At 36.5% G+C, this 19,756-nt stretch overlaps 1 protein-coding gene and 1 non-coding gene across 5 annotated transcripts in view; both read right to left on the bottom strand.

Moving 5' to 3' along the window:
• Window positions 1–19,756, bottom strand: part of PDE3B (phosphodiesterase 3B) — a 102,300-nt gene that overhangs the window by 71,453 nt on the left and 11,091 nt on the right. Inside the window, exon 2 of one of the 4 annotated variants that reach the window (XM_035891018.1) lies at window positions 6,491–6,925. The exons of the other annotated variants lie outside the window; for them this stretch is intronic. The gene's annotated coding sequence lies outside the window, so the exon portion shown is untranslated. The remainder of the gene's footprint in view (window positions 1–6,490; window positions 6,926–19,756) is intronic. 4 annotated transcript variants of the gene reach the window in all.
• On the bottom strand, window positions 1,604–1,792 carry LOC118451944. Its single transcript, XR_004841544.1, has one exon. It is a non-coding gene; the product is annotated as a U2 spliceosomal RNA (small nuclear RNA).

The following is a 19,756-nucleotide window of genomic DNA, read 5'->3' as shown; positions in this document are numbered from 1 at the left end:
ATAATCCAGCAAATAACTTGTCAAAAAGTTATTAAGAACCAGCATGGGTATTTCTTGCAAGTCTAGAGAGAAATGCTTCTCTGTTTGCCCATTATAAATTTACAGAGAGAAGTTTTTGGTTACAGTTTCACAAACTAATAGAACATACAGGATGCTCACTAAGAAACCTGAGACAAGGACGGTTGCTATAGGTTGTACAGCAAGTAAGAAATGTAATAAAATCCTGTTGCTTTGTCTCAATTTAAGGTAATTATGGTTAATCCCCAGGTGTTCTTGAAATTTTCGTTTTAATATTTTATACCCTGAATTCAAGGAGAGATTATAGTAACTGTTTAAACTGTTCATCAAATTAAACAGTTTCATTTAAAAAAAAAAATCATTATAGAAATTCAATGTATTTTGTATAGTATCTGAGAGAAACAGCTTTTAAAATTTGAAATAGGATTGTTATATGATCATAAGTCATAAACAATTAATTATTTTTTAAACATTATTTAATTATTTTTACTGTTAACACATGACCTAACAAGGAAAGAATGACCTTTCTCTGTCTATAAAACTGTATTTTGGGATCTCTGCTGTGGCTGCCTTTTGAAGTCAGTGTCACTGAAAGGATAATGTTTCGAATAATCCATTTATTTACAAAAATGTACAAAGTTTGCTCTCTGTGAACAAGAGCAGAACCTGCAGAACACTTGTAAAGACCCAAATTATATGTCCAAGATGCAGCCATTTCTGTGTAAGTACACAAATACAGTTATAGTAATTCCAACTGACCTCACACAACACAGAATCAGCAACTTTCCCCTGCAAAAGGAAATGAATGTAATAGCATGGTATCATTTCTCAGTGAGCAGATTTTTCTGCTCTTCATTTATCTCCAGGTGTTTTGCACAAGGACATCTGCTATAGCTGGGCAGAACTTTGAGTGGCATCATTCTGCAACAAAAAGCCCTAACGGCAGACGATTAACCTCCAGGAAACAGCAAAACTACGTATTACTGCAATATATTCAGTCTAAGAATATACAGTCATGAACTTTGACATCTCAAGATGGTCTCTAAAATCATCTTAAAATAATTTTTAAACAAATTAGTTATTCTCACTGCTAGATGTCATGTATATTGCTACACTGAAGTCATGATTGCTGCAAATTCTGCCCAAGGAACTGGTCAGGAGAAAGTTAAACTCAATCGACTACTTTTTTACAGTACAAGAACCAGAAGCTATTAGAAAGAGCTAGGATGAGCCAGGTCCAAACCAGAAAGAGGCAGTTCTTCACTAACAGGTAGTAGGTAACCTGCCTTACCAAAGGAAGTTATGGATGCAAGAAGTTTAAATAAATTCAAAGGGAAACTGGGCAAAGGAGGAAGTGCCCATAAGTTGAAGGTGAGACTGAACAGGCGCTTGTAACGAAATAGCTAAACCACATTAGAAAGTCCCCTGAGCTGAATCATATTTTTATCCTTCCATCGGCCTCTGATAATGGCTACTTTCTTTTTCCCCCATGATCTTTAATGCATTTAATTGCACATTAGCCCTTGTAATGGACGGGAAGATGATAAGCAGCAATTTACGATTACTGGTTTTATTGATTTTTCCCTTGGTGTGCTGCTTCTGGAGACGCTGCAGTAACAGGCAGATGCATAGGATAGATAGAAGAAGTTCTAACCCATCCTTTGGTCCCAAAAATCTGTTTGATATGGCACTTTCAAGTCAAGGATGTAGAAGATATTTAACTTCTAAGATCAGATGTTAAACTTGACCTTAGGACAAAGATCAGAGACAGAATATTAAGCTAAATGGACTCAGTCTGAGCCATTTTTATGGTTTTATACTAATGAAACTCACAACTTCGCCATTTGTTTAAGAACAGTTTACTGAAATAAACGTCATTTCCTAACTCTACCTTTGCTATTGAAAGCTGGAGAAAAGATTCTTATAATAAGAAAATATGGTTAAAGGGAATGAAAATTCAATAAAGACCTAGAAAAAGCAGCAGTAAGAGCAAATGAGTAATAGCACCTGCAGCTACTTAACTTTTATTAACCTGAATTAAATCCCACTATGTTCTTCTGAACAATGAACGTGTACAAGACATGCTTACAGATGATACCAAATTGAGGGAAACAGACAGTACATGCAGGGGCAGCGCTGCCATCCAGAGGGACCTGGACAAGCTGGAGGAATGAGTGAATGGGACTCATGATATTCAGCAGTGACATACATGAAGCCCTGCACCTGGGAAGGAAGAGTCCCCATGCAGTGATACAGGCTGAGCGCTGCTCTTCTGGAAAGGATGAAGGGCTGAACATGAGCCTGCAGTGTGCCCTGGCAGCAAAGGGGCCAACAGTATGCTGGTCTGCATTCGCAGGAGCACAGCCGTTAGACCAAGGGAAATGACTGCCCCCTCTGCCCAGATCTTGTGAGACCATACCTGGAAGCGCACATCCAGTTTGGGGCTCCCCAGTGCAAGAAAGACATCAATAAAATGGAGCAAGTTCAGTAGAGGACCACCAAGACAACTACAAGACTGGAGAACCTACCCTATGAGGAGAAACTGGGCTCATCCAGTCTGGAGAAGGAATGGCTTTTGGGGGGAGCTAACAGCAGCTTGCCAGTGTCTAACAGAAGGCCATCAAGACAACAAAGCCAGGCTGTACTCAGTGGTGCATAGTGGGAAGGTGAGAAGAAACATTGAAACAAGAGAAGTTCAGACTAGACATAATGAAAGCATTTCTCACTGATGAGGACACCCAAGCAGTGGGACAAGGTGAAGCAGAGTGCCCAGAGAGGCTGCGCAGGCTCCATTCTTGAAGGTTTTCAAGGCCAGACTGGATAGCACAATATAACAGTACAGGAAATGTAAAAAGATTGATGTGGACTTCAACACTAGTAAGACCGTCACAACAGCCACGTCCAAAGTGGACCTTATTTAGCTTGACCTTTTCACCTTTATGTTTGCTAATATCCTCTATGTCCCACAGGCATTGTCTTTAATTTCAATCTAATTTAAGTTAATTTGGAGCAATTGTTCTCAGCTTTTCTTTAGTTCTGAAAGTTCCTGCTTCTGTTCTTCAACCTGAAGAGGAGATTCTATGCTTGTCTTCTTTCTTCCTGCCTTATTAAACTATCCAGTACTACTACTTCCTATAAACTTTTCAGCTTCACTCTTTGGCCTACCATGACTGTAGTCCCACTACTATTTCCCTTACTTTCATAAAAAAAATTTCCATGCAAAGAATTTTTGCTACAGGTAATTTTTATTCAGTGTGGGTGCGCTACAAGTATAATCAAGGACAAAAAAAAATTCACAAAGGTCATTAAGCCAGCTCCACTCCAACCCTGTTTGACACAAAGGCATGCAGTAAAATATTCCAAGAGTATCATTCCAGTTTTTCCAAATGTATAGACTCTGGCCAAAAATCTCTAAGTAAATATGTTTCACTTGAACTGGAAATTGTATGCCTGCTTTCATTTCTAATAGTCCTATTTCTAACCTTGAGATCAGGTATGTGAAAGCTTTTACGTTACAACACATATTCCTTTTAAATTCTCATTCTAACTATGTTACAGAAAAGAAGAAAAAAGGCTACCCCTTTAAAGCAATAGCAAAGGGAATATATACCCCTCCTTATCGTCTCCTGCAAACTAGATACTGTGGCATATGCAACAGAAGATACAACTGCTAATCAAAATAAAATACAGAAAAAATAAAGTATGACATTGCAAACGGTATGTATGCTTACTTAAAGCAGCAATCTCTTTGGCCTAATCTAGTTACATACTTTCGTCTTTTCTAAGTGTCTGCCCACAGCAGATAAACACACAAACCTTCTTGTGCTGCACCAACTGACGTCAGCAGTCGCTTAGGAACAGCGTTTGGTGCAAAAGTGGTAGTACCGAAACTATGTTTACAATTGAAAAAGAATGACAGTATGCAGGGCTCACCATAGCTTCAGGAAAAGAGATACAAATTTATAAATAAAAACTACAAAAGATCTTTTCCAAAGCTTCATGGGATTTTCAAAGAATGTTTATCTCTTAAATATCTTGCAGTGAATACCAAGAGTAATAGTTTTTCTAAATTTTAAATTGTACAATTTCCACTCCCACCCCTCCCCCACCTCAAAAAAAAAAAAAAAAGGTAAAAAAAAAAAAAGTCCTCAGTTTTGGAATGCAAGCTTTCAGCTTCTTTCAACTTCTGTTTAATCTGTAAACAAAAATTCAAATCCAGTAACAACTTCATTGGGTAACTGTTTACAGGGACAAAGCCCTGTTGTTCTCACAACAGAAAAACAAAAGATGTCAAAAAACAACCTGCACCAGTAGAAATAATCATCCCAACACTATGGTCTAAATAGTCGAATGTTTAGAAAGTCTAGCATTTAAGGAACTTTGTAGTGCTCTACTTTAAATAACTCAATACAAAAATTATTCTGAAGAATTTCAAGCATAAAACCCATAAAACTACACAGCTGCACAACTATGACAGCTTCCCAAATAAACTTAATTTTACAGTTAAACAATTTTAATTTAGAAAGAATGTATGTGAAAACTGTATATACAGGTTTGTTTATTGGTCTGGAGTAATTCACAAATACAGCCCAAATTTTGAGTAGCCTGATACTTTCCGTTCTATAACAACATATAATACAGTTTCTAACCACTTGTGACACTTTTGTAAATCTATTGAAGAAGAAGAAAAAAATTTGCAGTTTGCACAAGTTCAAAAATGTTATTTAAAGTTAAGTGCTAGATTTATGTATCACACCTCTGGCATTCTCCAGCGTCAGGCTATGGGAATTAAGCAGTTTTCTCAACAGAGCTGGGCCTAATAGGAATGCACTGTAATGTTAGACATCATAACAGAGAGAGTCTGTACCTTGTGTGCTCACATTCCTCCTGCTGGCTCTGAGAAAACACGAAGGAAGAAGCTAAAACTAGAATGGCCAAAACCAGGACTTTGCAGAGAAGAAAACTGAATAATATGAGTCAATATTACAAAACCCAGAATGCTCATTTTCATATTCTTTTGACATATTTCCAATATGAAACCTCATGTTCAACAGTCACTCTCAACCCCTGAACTATAATTAGTTACTCAGACACAAGAAGCTGTGCATGCATTATCTCAGTTTTTTGCTGTACACATCCCCAGTTGAAAAACTGCATGGAAGAGAACACAATCTGCCTCTTCCTTTAAGCTAACATAAGAATTATTATAAATTTGGGAATATTTACTGGAACATATACTATACCAAATGGAACTGATCAAAATCAGGAATATTCCCCCCAACAAAGAAACCTACCATCCATATGCAAAGTGGAAAAACTACATGCAAGACCGTAAACAGGGATAACCCTCTTTTTTAAAATATCAACTTTCTGACATGCACACTGTCTTACACAAGTCATCCCCAAATTCTCTAAAACCAAGGAAAAGGAGCAAGTAATATCAGTTTGATCTGAAGCGGATAATGTGTGTTTTCATTCATCCTATGGTATTTTTTTGGTCTGCTATTGGGAGTAGGAGAAAGCTGTTTCTGTGATTTCAATGCACCCCTAAAGAATATTGTCTCTGGACAATGTCCAGAAGTAATTTGGGCCAGGAATAGCTATTTGATTCCAAACTGAAACATTCTGACACCAGCCAAAGTTCTAAGTAGTTTATCTGGAAGTCAAGCAGAAAGATCTGAAGAAAAAATTGGCTCTACCAAACTCAGCAAAGCCTTCCTCACTGATTTTGTTATAGAACAGAAATTGCTTCATCTTGCTTTCCGATTCATGGTACATTTTTTAGTACATGGACTCTAAGTCAACTTTTCCAAGATTCTGAATTTTCTTCCCATCACACCTCCCCCCATGACAGCTGAGAACTGAGTTGCCAATTTTATAATTCCCTTGGGAAAAAAAGCATCACTTTTCTGCTGCTGTATCTGGAAACAATCAAGGTGCCAAAGAGAAAAACTATCTTGTTAGGGAAAAATTGCTACAGTCTGAGAATTTTTGAGGGCCTAGAACACAGTTCAACCTTGCTTCAATGGACAGCACCAGCAGGAGATTCTGTGGTCCAAGGCTCACTGCCAGTAAACCTCCCATACAGAGACATTCAGAAGCCACCTGGATAATCTTTTGAATACAACTTGTGATAGGCAGCAAAGACCCAGAAGCAAATGTCCAGTTGTTACCAAAAATGCAGCCAATGCACTAAGCACACACTTGCAGAATTCTAGTTAGAATTATGCTCCTACAATACCAGCTTTGTATCCCATGAAGAGGTAAGACTTACTGGGAGATCGATTTTGCTGTTGTTGTTCTAATAACTGGTCTTAGAAATGACCAAGTTTTAAGTAAGCATCTTTTTGCCTTCTTCATCTCCTTCATAAGGAGCTGGTTAATTTTAAAAAAAGAATCACCTCACTGCTGAAATAGACAAACAGATACATATAAGCAATATAATAAAGGATAAACATACAAACCATCTTACCTGCAAACAAAACGTGAACTTGGAGATAAAATGAGAAATATGCTTCAGCCACACGTAAAGTTATTTTTCTTAGGGGGGAAAAAAGTAACTTGAAGCATCAGAAAAGACTGTGAGGAAAGTGAGTGAGAATCAACGTTCATAAAACTTTAGGCTTTCTAGTAATTCTGAGAAAAGAAATTCCATGAAAATTCCTCTTTTCCCTGAAAAGCAAGCTTCTTTGCTACATCCTTTTATCTGCTGTCCATTTTACTAGTCAGGGCTCCACAAGAATAGCCTGTGACCTATTCTTCTGAATAGGTACAACACAAAATAAAATACCAGTGAGACAACTTGCTTTCACATCCCAGCAACGGCAGTGCAGCATGCCTCGTGCTAAGTCAAAACCTGTTTGAGCGCCTCTTTCAAGAATGGCCATTGCCATTCCCATCCAGTAGTCTGTTACAAAAAAAAAAAGTTACAATCTATTGCAAGAAAAGCTTAGAGCATAAAGAAAGCAGACAATAAATGAGACAGCATTTCATTTATCTTGGAGCTGTCATCACTAGACAGCTTGTTTCTGTAACTGGTAAAGACTGAAGAACAGTAAATTAAAGACAGGAAATACATTGCCATGGTTCACTACGTAGAAGACCATCTTCCCAAAACTTGAATAAAACATCTCAACAAGGCATATCAGAACAGTAAACACACTTTTTCAGAAAAATGGGTAAGTAGCTCTATGAGGAGCACAAATTATTAACTCCCTGGAACTTCTGTGTTATGACTAGATGACCTGGCAACTTGGAGTTGCAAGCTCTAAATGCCCCATTTTCCTGTATTTAGAGTACTCATTCCATTAGCCTTCTGTGGCTTCTTCAGCCTTTTTCATAATGAGGGTGCTAGTAGGCTCTCTTCTCTTGCTGGCTACTTATTTTCATGAAACTTACAGGAAATTTATTATTCAAGATTATTATCCTCTGTCAATTTAAATTAAATAAGCCAGGGACTTCAAAGATACTAGGGATGGATGATTGCACGAGAAGAAAGGTACTTGAATTAAACTACGATATGTGCACACCATACACGTGTAGATGCACATACCTAAATTTGTATACATTTACAAAACGTTACAGTCATAATTTAATACAGGGTTATATTGCCAATAACTTAACCTATAGAAGTACACCGAAAGAGAACAGCCACTTTAAAGATGACCTGGAAATCAGACATCTGTGGTGAGGGAACAAAAATTCCTTACCAAGTCCAGATATTTGACAGCACAGGACAGTGCCTTTTCGTAGTATTTAACAGGAAGATAAGGTAGGAGACAGGAAATTATTTCTTAAACACTTTTTGTCTTGTTATGTAAACTTTATGGATACATTTATATAGTTAAAAGATGCTTTAGCTTCTTGTAAGGAGTATGATTTCAAGAAGTAGTACAAGTTCAGGACTAAGGCTTTAACGACGAAAGATGTTGTTTAGAGGAAACTTTAGAGTTCCCAAAAATGAATTAGTTATGCTACTTACAAAAGAAATGCTGATTCATTTGCAGAATGGAACAATTGAATTGATTTACTCTTCAATGAAAAAAAATCATATTGGTGCTTAAAAAAAAAGTGAAGTGGAAACTAGTTATTACAAACACCATAAGACTGACTCACACTATTATGATTAAACAATGTTAACTCTCACAATCACACTTAAACAGTTTTAATTAATTGCCTTGGGACACAGAAAATGAGCTACTACCTCGCAAACTAGAAAATGCAGTTTCTCAGTGTATATAAATGGTTACTAAAAATGACTACAACTGCTTAAACAAAAGCATACTGTACAGTTCATACAGGTTATGAAACCAATCAGAATACTAAGCAACATTCAATTTAACTGTCAAAATGTAAAAGCTGTAATTTAATTTTGAAGTTTTTGATATTTTTAACATTAACAATAACTTTGCTAATATAAAAAAAGTTGTGTGGCTGCTTTGAAGTTATAAGATTTCAGTGTGAACATACACAGCATTTTACGGTATTTAGACACCTCATAAGTCAGTCATTAAATAGACATCTGAAAATAGGGTGGGAAAAACACATATGTTTTGGTGAATGTTAGGCATTCTATTTTTCTTTTTTTCTTTTTATAAAATTTTAGAATTTTGGGGTACATGGATTTGCTTTATTTATTATTTTGTTTAAAAAACTTTGAAGGAAATGCTCTAACAATCATTACTAAGTAACCAGCACAGCAGACAGTAGCAATCCTTCAATCAAATAAAAATAACCAAGCTACATAAAGCACTTACAAGAAGTTATGGAACGAACAAAAAAAAAATTGCACATCAGTTCACTGAACAGTATTAATTATAATCTCAATATTTCTTTTTTCATATTGAGAATTTCATATTGAAAATTTGAAACATTTTGAATATTTCTGACATTTTTCTGACAAAATATTATCTTCCAAAAGTACTATCTTTAAGCATTTTGGCAAAATAAGAATCCTTTGCTTTATAAGTGTTCCAAGAAAAGAGAGAATAAAGCTCTATTTTATATAATGAAATCTAATAAATACAAACGCATTACAGCTTTTTTAGCATTTTAACATAGCAACAAAATCTGTAATCTTATTATGGAACAAGCTATATTAAATACCAATACAATCAAACACTTAAGAGATTCTGAAATTGCTTCTGTTTGATGCATGTTTCTGACGAACAGATAAAAGGGTAATCTTTAATTTTCCTCAACCCATAGGGGACTGTCACCAAGCTAATTAATTAAATCAGCAGACAGTACATTTGCATTGAGAACAAGTTCTTTAACATATAAGAAAGATAAGTTTTTGACTGGAGTCCCCTAAGTAGTGTGGCATAGAAAATAAGACAGGGAAATCAGATTAGAGTTGTCTAGCCCAGCATTGACCATTTACAGAAAACATTGGCTAAATTTCACAGAACGTTCAACTTTTGACAGTTTGTCAGCCACAGCAAGGAGTTTTAACAAAATACTTAAACCTTGTAGGCTACTTTTCCAAATGTTCAATTAATCAAAAATATTAATGGCAGAATAAATTTGACATAAAATATCCATCCATGTTCACTGAATTTCCCGAGTAGCTTTCACAGTATGCTGCAAATTGTCTCAGCTCTACCATTAGCAGCATTAGATATAGCTGTTTTAAAGCCATCACAAACAGTAGTCACTGTACCCCTTTTCTTGAGATGCTGTAGGGTCATTATAACTTTTTGCAGTCATTATAGTAGATGACTGCTAAGGGCCACTCTTACACTCCTCCAAAGTGCTTGCGTTGGTCAATGAATAATTCCCCCTTAATTATTTTTACAAGGTATTTCTAATAATGTTTTCACTTGAAAAGTCTGCGTACTGTTTTAGCTCTTCAATATATTTCTGCCAACTAGCCATACCCATTAAAGATCTTACAGACCTTATTCTGGGAATTCCAGTGACAATGGACCTTGCACATCCTTCACACTTCACACAGCATTGTCTAGAACAAATTATCTCATACAATCACTAGCAAATAAATAAAGCCCTAAGAATTGCTAAATCCTTATTTTGACATAATAAAAAACCCCTCCATCTTCTGGCTAGGAATAATTGGTATGGAAGATCAAAAGAATTATCAAGTGAATTCAGCTTTACATCAGGCTTTACTTATAAACTTCATGCTTCTATAATCTTGCTTCTTCTTTATGTGATCAAAGTTTCTCTCCAGTTTATCATTCCTTTCACTTCCCTCTCACTTCTCCTGGGTTTGAGTTTCATCTTTGTGAAGCATCTATATAATCAACATTTCTGTTAATATTTTGGTTTAAAAAAATGTGAACTTAATCAAGGGCAAATTTCTGCTTTAGCTTCCTGAATATCATTTAAAAAAAATAAACAAACACATCAACTTATTAGGTGATGAGAAACTGTCTTGTATTAGGAAAGCTTTATTATTAATATTTGCACAGTGCAAGGTCTAATATTTCAGATTTCATAAAGAGGTAGAGCTAACAACTCAAAGCAGCAGGGCTGCAGGAGTTTTCACAAGATTTTCTCTTTGATCACAAATCTCCACAGCAGAAGAAAACTCAGAAGTTCATAACAGAAACAGATACCTGAAGTAATTTGTGTGTACTCCTCAACAGATGAATTTATTCAAAAGCCGAAATGAGATACGTGGTGCGCTTGCTTCCATTACTCCGCTCCCAACCCCTTCTGCAAAAAGTTATTGTGGCTAATGCCTTTTACACTGGTGATTCTACTGGGATGATGGACAGAACCTATAAGCAAGCATTTCCCTTTTTCCTGCTGTCACATACGTGAATTGAACATGAAAATTAAGAGCCAAGAAGGGTTACTGCAAAGAGCTGGATTGAAGCTTCCTTACTGTAGCAACTTATTTTATCAGAAACTTCAGGTACCCACAAAAGTGGGCAGAAAAATCATCAAAATACCTTGAAGCATCAGAGAGGGACAGACATACTTCCCGACTCAGCATGAAAGGACTTCCACTTCTACATTCTAAGGTAATAGCTTTTCTCCACTACCTTATGACGTATTTAGTCCTGTAGCTGGAAGCATGATGGATTGGTAAGAGTCCAAGACTCATAAGGTGACTCACAAAAGTGTTGTTACAGTTTTATAATGTTTTAATTTTACTTCACTCTGAAAATATGAAGAATTTTCACATACATGCAACAGTATTTAAGTACTGTTTTAAATGAGTGGCAAATACACAGGTATTAGGAAGAATCTGATTTACATGTGTCCTTTACCAGTTCATTAAGTTCTCACATACAAATGCAGTATGATTCTGTCTGTTACCACACAGTCTTAAATTGTTTTTCAAAAGAACCCTCCGACCCATTTACTGTACAAGCCTGACTTAGATATCTAAATTGCAGCTTTCCATTCAAGGTCTTTGCGAAAACTTTGTGTATAATGTTACGCATTGCAAGCGTGGTATCACACCTGACTGCAACTGCTTAATATCTTAAGTACCTGTTTGCCATATTTCAACTATTTAATGTTGAAGCATTCTGTTCCTTTTACTTCAAGCAGACACAAAGCAGAGTATACAATTCACTCAAGGTAAAGAAAAAATAGAGAAGTTCTTGTGTGTGAGGGGATGCTGTTTTGACTGATTTATTGGGAAGTTCAAACACATCCATTCTTCACAGTGCAGTGCCATTAGTTCTCTTAAATCAGCACAACTTATCATTACCACAATAAAGGAGCAGTCCTGCACTCCCCCAGCTGCTCATTCCCACCCCTGCATCACTCCCTCTCTTATGCAGCAATAGCATTCATGCAGACACGTGGCAAGGAACTACAAAAAAACCTGATCAGTTTTAACATGGATTAGTTCCCCAATTTAGTTCACTGTGTAGTCTCATGAATGCTTGTGTCAGCACAGAGGGGGACGGTGCCAGGGCAGGGATGAGCAGACAGTGCTGGGAAGGACCACTCCTTTCAGTGGAAGTGCCACAGAGCATTCAGGGAATTGGAACATTTGAGTAGAGGTGTTCAGATTAGAAAGGATATGTCCAAAGGTCAAAAAAAAAAATCCTTTTTTGCAACTACATAAAAATTAATCTAAATTGGACATAGTTCACAGCATTAAAAAATTATTACGCCCTGGCCCCAGAACTCAAAATTTTAATCGACTTGCACTGCAAGTATACCTCCCAGCCAACAAAAGCTGCTGTTGCACCACACATTTTAATTAGTTCTGCTGCTGGTATTATCAGCAAAAGAGGTTAAAAAGAAAAAAAAAAAACCACCCACAACCAAAAAAACAACAAAATGTGAAGGAACAATGAGGAAGGCTGGAAAAAAAAAACCCCAGACGGTATCAGAGATAAATACGAGAGATCAGCATTCCAAAATTTTTTAAAAAAAGGGGGGGGGAGAGGGCGGTCATTGAAGCTTCTGCCTTCCGTGTGCTTCTTAGCAAAAACATTTCCTCTAAATAGCTACAGTACACAGAAAGCAATGTTTTAAGTCAGAAATGTTTATATACTAGCCCAGAAGAAAACTGTAGTTTTCTACCTCATAAGTAGGGATATGAAGACTGAGAAAAAGCACCTTCAATTGTCATCTAAGGCAATGAAAAGGAGAAACAAGCTCTCCATTCCACAAGATTTTAGGGAATTGTTACATTCTACTGATTAATTAAGGACTCAAATTCTATGTGGATACCAAATACATGGAGAGAAAGCCTGACATTGAAGAAACTGGAAACAAGTTACTTACTTGGACACAGACAATAAATAAACGGTGAAAATCACAAAACAGTAAAGGAAAACTTGTGGCATGCCAGGAAAATTTAGAGATGGCTAAGGCATCTCTGTAATTCCCCCTAGCTTTTATCCTTTAAAAATCCAAAACAAAGAAGCCCAAAACCAGGTTTACTGCAAGCTGAAGTTGTGATGTCCTAGGGTGGAGCTGTAGAGAAACTTCCTATTCAGAGGAAAAGAGGGAGATTTTAGTATCAGGAGAAAGGGGCTGGTGAACAGAAGTAGGTGTATGTAATTTCCTCTATTGGTCTTAACGATTAAGTGGAAACAAAACAACATTACTGGCAAAGATGATTTGAAGACAAAAAGACCTGGAAGAAAGTTATTCAAACTAAACAATGGGAATAATAATAATAATTTAAAAAAAAAAAAAAAAGCCTTGCCCATCTTTGGTGACTCTAATGATCATTTAGGAACGCAACCATATGATGAGCAAACAACACCAAGAAAAAAAAAAAAACCTTTGTGTTGCTCAGAAAAGCATGAAAATATTCCTGAAGCACAAAACTACCCAAGCAAGGTGATCTGACTCCTGGCCATTTTAGCTACATACATAAAGAAACAACGGCCTGTCAAGCACTTCCTCGATGTTTTCAGTGAATTTTCTATAAAATACTTCATAGCATAAGAGTTGCAAAGAGCATTTTACTGATTTATTTTCCTCAGTAAAAATCACAATCAGAAGAAGATGGAAGAGACCTTAATCCCTTTTCTTTTTCACAGCACCCACCTATCTGACTGCTTCTAAAAGTTACAGAGCATACCGTATTAGACAAGTTGAGTTAAGACAGTACACTACGACAGATATAAACCAAATGTTTCCCTAAGAATCGTACAAAACTTCACAGACTTTGCTGAAAAAAAAGCAGTTCCTTACTGTAATGCTTGAAAGATTAAATAGCCAATTATTGTCCTACTAAGCTGCAGTTCCATCTGTTATTACAGACTTATCTTTCAAAACATGCATGTATACCAAACAGTCTGGCTGAGAATATGACATTCAGGAAACAACAACTGAATGTTGCCAGCTCATAAAAGCACTTTGAAAGTAACGAACAAGTGCCAGAATTAAGATTAAATACAGATAATTAAACAATATTAAAAGTTATGCAGAAAAATAAGTATGTGATCATGTAACTCCCACCTCCTTCATTGAAGAAAGACTGATAAGGCTTACAGGGCTAAAATACTAAATGGGGATAAAACAAAATATTCAATATGTTTGATGTATTGCATAACTTGCAGGCATTGCCCTAAATAAACAGCAAAGTTACTGGACATACACATGCAGCACCCAGTGGTGATCTGATGACACCATAACCTCCATTTTACAGTCCAGAATTGAAGGGATAAAGAAGATTAAGGACAAAATTCACAATTCAAAATTGAGATTTCCAGATCTTGCTTTGTTAACGTCTAGATTAGCTGTTTATTATTAAACATGCAGATTTAAATCCCAATACTCACTGACTTCAGTGGTAAAACTTCCTAACTTGCAATTGAGCTAATATGAATACATACCAAATAAAGCACATACCAAGCAGCGGCCACACGCAACGACATGTGTTAGTGACGTTGGACAAGTCAGTCAAACAATTTTGAACTAGCAGCAAAAAACGGTTGCTCTTCCTTTAGAATTGCATCCCGATGCTTTAGCCACCTCCACCCACCAATTGTTTTTTTTCTTTTCTAAATAAAATAAAATTGAGGAGAATCCCATACGAAGACCCCAGGCAGGCAGACAGTGATCATTGTTTGGAATGCAACCCCAGTGACCAGCTAACCATGGATGATGCTGGCCTACAGTGTGAAAAATGCTCTAAAAACATGGGCTGCAAGACTCTTAAAGCCCAGTTAACCTATCATAAATGTTCAGAAACAGAGATACTCAACCTTTCTAAGCTTTCTATTCAAGGGTTTGGAGGCAGGGGGGGACCCACCCCAAGAGACTTGCGTAGAGCTGTGTTAGTATCTGAAGTCTATGCTTGACGATCTGTCAAAATTATTCTTTTCACAAGGAAGAAAATGGGGAGTTTTACATGCAAGAACTCTTCCAAAATAATTTTAAAATCCTAGTATTCAAACACTTAAAATATACTAATTTCTTAAACTTCACACAAATACAGGAACACAAGTGTATTCTATACTAACCTCAACATTTTAACAAGTTTAGCATTTAACTATGTACTATAATACTGGTTTGTTAAAGTCCAAGTTTATTTGTGTGTTTGCCTATCAAAAACAAAAATAAAAAAACCCAAAAAAACCCACCACACCACAGTGACAAACATTCTTGGTTTAACCTGTTGGTCACTGCTGCATGATTTTTCCCCCAAAAATAACTAACCATAGCTATCCATAAGGCAATGCCCATACTAACAACATACATCAACACTAAAATCAGTTATTGTGAATTTGTTTACAGTTTTTTAAGTGAAATGCAGACGACATGATGATTTTCTGAGATAAAACACATGCTGCTTTCAACACTAACTGCTTTATATTAGTGGGTAGGTAACCACTGGAAGTTACTGAATTTTAATCAACAGAGGAAGAAAGTATTTAGAAAAATAACCCCTTGCTTTAGAAGTTAAACCTCTGGTAATATTAATTTTGAAAACTATGTTTTAATATGTAACACACAAGAATACTTCAGTATAATCGCTAGAAAAGGTGGTGACATGCAAAACACTGGTAAAACTTGCATAGTACTTAATTTTGGTACCTAGGGAAGATCATTTTCATACAGATCACAAAAATTTAATTGTACATCTTTCAGAATCAAACACAACTACAATGTTCTTTGGAGAAGTAGGCTGGAGAGTTTAAATAATTTTTCAGTTTATCCAGAGTAGCACTTTGCAAACTCTCATGAGCACCATAGCCGCGGTCACAACGCAGCAGTTTGAGATGAAGCCAGTCTTTTCCTTTGTAACAGTCGAGTTCAGCTTGCAACACTATCAAAAATAAAAGAACTGTAAGCTAATTGCTGGCAAGTATGACGCAAGCGGTTTCCTAGGTAACAGCCCAAGTTGCTGAAGTGCCTGATCCAGCATTTCCTCATCTGTTTGCACTCACACCAGCAGTCTGACAATGTAGTCACTGCATCCTGTTTCACTCAGCAGCCAGAGAAACACACTGAGCTTAACCCTTGACTAACAGCTTTACAGTGAACCCACCATACCTACATAAATTAACTTTACAGCAATGTTTTGCATGTGCATTTTTAACTTTCTCACACCTTTGCAGTAGCTGTCTACTCTGCATTTTCGTTTTAATTGAGAAGGAAAATATGAGAAAAAAAACCATCTAGAATAAAAAAAAAAACATAACACATCTAATTTGCATTTGCACTACTGAAAGTTACTGCCACAAATTAAGTTTAAAAAAATTAGTCACCTGCAGATTTTACATAAAACATAGAATTATCCATATCTCTGATTTAAACTTTATTGTTCTAGAATTTTCCTGATTTTAAACTATACACAAAGTAAATTAGATGCAAATATCAAGAGGATTTATCAAACTACTTCTCATTCACTTCAAACAGATGTGTACTGAGAAAAGTAGGAAGCATGTTTTAAAAACATATCACAAACCAATTACACTATACACCAAGGAAAACAAACAAACAAACAAAAAAAATCACATTTTGAGCTAAAAAAATAGAGAGAGCATGGATTTCATCAGTGAGCTATCTTTCAGGGGAACTGCAGATTCTAGAGCAAATAAAAAAAACCCAAACACATTAATAAAAAAATGCAAATATTGGCCTTTCTGACAATACACTGCACAAAAAAAAATTGGATAATTTTAGGGTTTATTTTTAAATGCGATTTGGTCATTTCAGGACATGAATAAACACGAAACAAACTATTTCCAGCACAGAGCTTTTATGTGCTGACATCGGTGCTTATCCGGTGTAGAACACAAACTGTTTTTCTGTACTTTGGAATAGTTGTGGGCCACACAGAAAACAAAAAGGCAAGATAAAAGTATTATTTTTTGTTAAAAATTCTGGGGGATGCTTCATCAAGGCAAAATGCACATGAAATTTACTGCTGAAAAAGCGTCTCCCACCTTTACTGATTGATCTACCCAGTGCAATTTTAAGTGGGAAATCCCCTAAAGCATTCTGAAATAGACAGATGACAGCCAGCCAGCACAACCTGTCACAGCAGCTTCCTGACCACTAAAGAGAACTAGGTATCGAAAATGTGAAGGTGCAGGGAGGAGGCAACGTTAGGGACTTTTCACTATTTCTTTCACAAAAGCTTACTCACTCAGGAGGCCAGGTTCATATAGAATTGCTCTACAAGGAGATCTAAACCAGTCCTGATTTTCCAGTAACTAGAAGTCTCATTCTTTTAAATACATCATGGATTCTCCAGTTTCTTGGGAGGCCTTCTTGCTCAAATTTAGTATAATAACTTATCTGTGTTCCAAAACGCAAAATACAAAGCGTTAGGCCAAAAAGCCCAGGGGTACAGACAAACGAACAGCACGAAATAAAACTCCCAGGAACAGTATGCAGGTATGCACTGGCAACTATACTTATCTAGAAAATAAAAACCAAAAAAAGGATAACATGTTTCTGCGCTCTGGCTTCGTCAGCAGTCAACTACTTGTTAGTATCTCAGTGATGTTTCTGTCAGCAGTCTTTTCTTCTCTATTAGTATAGTTTTCCTCTGCATCGCTTCTTAGCTTCTTCCCACTCACCTGCATTCCTCTTCATTCTGATTCTGCAGTACCCGCATAGTAGATAGGAAAGCAGAAGAAAAAAATGTTTTCTTCACCAATAGACAATTTTCCTAAACTGAAGGCAAAGCCAGCTCAGAAAAAAATAATAATAAAGGAGGTAGTTTGGTATGCAATTATGGAAATTCCAGAAAGAGGGCAAGAAGCTTCAAGGATGCAGAGGCAATGATAGGCAGAAAACCTGTGACGACACAAGGTGTTTTGGGGAACCCAAATATCCCCTGTAGGGGAGGTAAGCAAACCAGCACAGACTGGCGAGACTGCTGTTGCAAGGTTATGCTAGATGCAAAAGATTCCCACCCCAACTCTATTCAAAAGTGGATCAGGGAACCCTGAGAAGAATCATGAGCCACATGACAGCTTTAGGTGATGGGACGCAAGGTTCAGACAGGTTCTCCAAAACTAACACATAAAATGGTTGCTGAGGACATCTTTGATAAAATGAGTTTTGAGATCCCTGGATTAGAACCACGTGGAAGAACATCCACATACAAGTTCTGTCAGAGGGTGCTAAAAAGCACTTATATCTAAATATGCACATAGGCACCAAATGACTTAAGCATTTTGGTTATGTAACTGACAGATAACAAGACCATTTTGCGTAGAAGGTTAGCCTCTATAAGGCTTGGAAGTCTATCCAAATACTAACGATTTAGTACTTTTGCAATACTCTGCCTTATAACAATCCACCAACTATGGAACTCACCATCATGATACACAGTTTTTCCTCCAGCTCTGTCTCCTGCTATACTCTGACTGGGACACAAGAAGAAAAATACAGCTCTGTCCACCAAGCTAGGTAACCATCCAAATAACACTCATGACAAGGCAGATGCAGGGAACTCACTGTTCTTTTTCACTCTGACTTTTCTTGGTTTACCCCTTTTCCTGAAATCTGCAGGGGTACCACTGCAGAACATCTCAAAAAGTGAAGCAGAGATGATGGGAAGAAAAATACAGACCTGGGACACAGCTGGGAATCCAACAGACATGCTGAGCCAAAGTATTACTCGGAAACTGGAAATAAAGTTCAAAATTTCCTTCGAAGAAGAGTGCTGCAAAAGTCCAGTTAAATTTGCTTGCCTTGTGGAGGCAAATAAATCTCAAGACATCAGGACAGAAAATACTCCTCTGCTCATATTTAACCTGTTACAACCCAAGCTGTAATCAGAATGAAATACCTCAATTAAATTTGCATATGAACATCAGTATTATAAAGACCAGGCAAGCTTTCTTATAGCTTTCAAACACTGCAGGAAGGTACATTGACAAACACAAATCCTCTAATTCTTTCCCTCCATTTTGAATGGAGGAGAAGACAAGGGGGTAAGATGTTCAGTATTTTTTTTTTTTGAGGCATGGTTCATTCTGTATTATCATTAGTCAGTCAGCTACTCTTGCTGCAACTACAGCACTTGAACCAATACTACTCCTATTTCTCCCTCATCACTTGCTTACAACAGGAAAGAGTTAGGCAAAATATAAACAAGATGGCTAAAGGCTTAGTCTTCTCAAAAAAAAACAAACAAAACCACACACCAACCCAAACAACCTAGGAAACCTTTGTCCCCTCTATCCAGGAAATAAACAAACAGAGGTTTGTTTTCAGCTTTGAAACTACCAAAGAGATATAGATTCTCTTCAGAAAGCAAAGAGTAAGTCCCTACCTACAAAAGCTCAGACCTTACAAATAAAGTTGCAGTTATGCTTACAGAGAATGAAGCAGGTGAGTAAGCACCTTGCATCTAACTTGCCAAACTAAAACAACAGAATGAAAAAACAAAGTTTACAATATTGTACAGCTTCAAGGTAAAGGATAAGGTCTGTGTGAGTATGTCAAAAATAAATGTACATGCCCTTTCAAATGCAGTCTACTACTGTATCATTTTTTAATAATGGATATTTACATGGTACTGAAGTAAGGGATTCTAGAACCATTTTTATGCTGTAAGTGCAAAGAAATCTTTTAATTCTTCTGTTTTATAAGTTATATGTTATCAAATGTTCTACATTCTTTAAACAGTAATTTGATTGCTAGGTTTCTTAAAATGTAAAATGTTTTCCGTCAGAACATTTTTATGTCTTTGCTGAAAGATACTTATAATTTTGGACCAAATTACGTTACTGATCTCGTAACATGTAGGAAGAGAAAGAACACACTGATAGGAAGAGGTGTTAAAATTATTGTAAAATTAAGAACAGATAAGGACAGGGAAAGA

This window comes from Egretta garzetta, unplaced genomic scaffold (genome assembly GCF_000687185.1).
Source record: "Egretta garzetta isolate BGI_Z169 unplaced genomic scaffold, ASM68718v1 scaffold133, whole genome shotgun sequence".
Classification (NCBI taxonomy): domain Eukaryota; kingdom Metazoa; phylum Chordata; class Aves; order Pelecaniformes; family Ardeidae; genus Egretta; species Egretta garzetta.
Note: the sequence above shows the minus strand (reverse complement) of the source record. Positions and strands in the feature narration are given on the sequence as shown.